The sequence below is a fragment of the Halyomorpha halys genome, unplaced genomic scaffold (assembly GCF_000696795.3).
Source record: "Halyomorpha halys isolate HHAL.00 unplaced genomic scaffold, Hhal_1.1 Scaffold134.1, whole genome shotgun sequence".
In the NCBI taxonomy this organism is placed as follows: domain Eukaryota; kingdom Metazoa; phylum Arthropoda; class Insecta; order Hemiptera; family Pentatomidae; genus Halyomorpha; species Halyomorpha halys.
This window is the reverse complement of record NW_027107159.1, coordinates 1,406,160-1,408,186: the sequence shown is the minus strand read 5'-3', so window position 1 is coordinate 1,408,186 and position 2,027 is coordinate 1,406,160. Positions and strand designations below refer to the sequence as shown.

The 2,027-nt window shown below is 38.4% G+C and overlaps 1 protein-coding gene across 1 annotated transcript in view; it reads right to left on the bottom strand.

Annotated features, from left to right (window-relative positions):
- Positions 1-2,027, bottom strand: part of LOC106678302 (protein glass) — a 40,711-nt gene that overhangs the window by 29,307 nt on the left and 9,377 nt on the right. The gene's annotated exons all lie outside the window — the stretch shown is intronic.

Below are 2,027 nucleotides of genomic sequence, written 5' to 3'. Positions count from 1 at the left end.
AACACGCTTTAACATAGATCATGAATACCCCTATTATTTAGCAGGCTGACTAGTACGCATCACTAAGGTTAAGCCATCTAGGCTCTGATAAAATCTTAGAATATGAGTCTTCCACCAATGAATGGCCGTCCTTAACTTTATTAGAAAATCAATAAGTGTCGACATAGAGCTAGTATAAGACTTATTTCATTGATCTTTCTTGATCACGGCCTATTAGTACCAACACCAGTACCAGTAAATCTAAATTACAATATTTAAAATTGTATATGGAAAAGAATATGGTCGATTGAATTGAGCTCATGGCATGGTAATATCGAGGAAAAAAGTAAATTTGTTTCAAATAAATTCGTAATAATTACACTGTTGTAAATATGCTGGGTCTATCAGTTGATGGTCTAAAAAAAAATCGAATGACTCTTAGGCGAGTAAGACCATATATGGACTTACCTCTGCCAAATATTCATAGAATACAAACTTTTCAATCGCAATTTTCAAGACAGGAATCGAACTCACCACTCTTAGATTCAAACGAGACCATTCACACCGACAGTAACGAATTACATTCCTTTAAATTACAAATGGGCTCACGATACACTATGTGGACAATTCAATAAATTTGTACGACAAATGACAACCCTGACGTAACTCGTCTTAGGATGAAGAGGAGTTGGATGAGGGACCTCCTAGTTTGATCAAATAGTTTACCTGAACGTCAGAAGGATGGAGGTGCTGTCTCCCTCGTGCCAGCCCATGTCATCACAGAATAGTACATCTCATTTGCTGATCATAATCAATTCACAGGTAATGCAAATAGTAGAGATAAAAAAAGAAGATTAGCGAGCGGCCATAACACACCCGAATGACAAATTAGCTTTTAAACAATTCTGGGGTTAGTTTTTTAATTAGAAAATTAAACTTGCTACAGCTGTCAAAGCGATGTTTTCTTTTCAATCCTCAATGGTGCAGAAATAATCTAGGCTGCAAGGGGATGCCAAATTTCGCTCTTGACAGCCGCGGGCTCGTGTCGCCTTGCGGTTTGGAGATGTAGACGCGAGCTACAATCGGCGAAGGCCTTGGTTGGAGGCGCCTATTATAAATGCAGACAGTGTGGTCTGCTCAAGCGGACCGTATGACTGGCTTTGGCGGGTGTCGGGTTTCCTCCACTCAGTCACCTCGAGCCCCCTGGGCAGGGGGGGCCGCTACGAGTAACTGTTGGGAGTAGCTCAGGACACATTACTATCTTCGCATTTTGTAATAGCTGTTATTATCTAGAGGTCCAAAATGAAGCAGTAAGCTTTAACAAAAACTCTTATAAAAACATTAGCCTAAGAAATAGTAAATAATTACATTATACTTGCTATATCTACTGTTTAGTATGCATTGGACTGTCTTAAAGCTATAACCTGCTATACTATCCTTTAATAATACTCTACTTATTGCTGTCAAACAGACCCGCCACCTATTGGCCTATAAATTACATTTGGACACAAACGACTAACTTTGAATACTCATACAAGTCTAAAAAAACAAACAAAAAAACGAAAATTGTTCCTCGCGTCCATTACAAGACCCACTAAACAAATGTCCTGAGCTTCCAATGAATTACAAAAGACGCATTTATATGACTATAATAAGGCCTATCTGGAAATACGGAGTTGAGCTTTGGGGCTCCACTAAACCGTCGAATTCTTCTCGTATCCAATCCTTACTATCCACAATATTTCGTAAAATCCTCAATGTTTCTTTATTTTACTTACATCACTCATAAAATTCTTCCAAGATAAAATATCTAACCAACCAAAATATTACGAGTATAGTGCAAGAAGCCGTTGCCAATGGCTAGAAATTCATTTTTTTTTCAAATTTAGTTTGAGAGCCCTTCGACGTAAACCCATGACCACTTGCCCTACAGTATCCTTTAATAATACCCCGCTTATTCCTTTCGAACAGATCCGTTACTTAGGACTACATCTCGACAAACGACTGACATGGAATCCTCATACAAGACTAAAAAGACAAGAAACTGC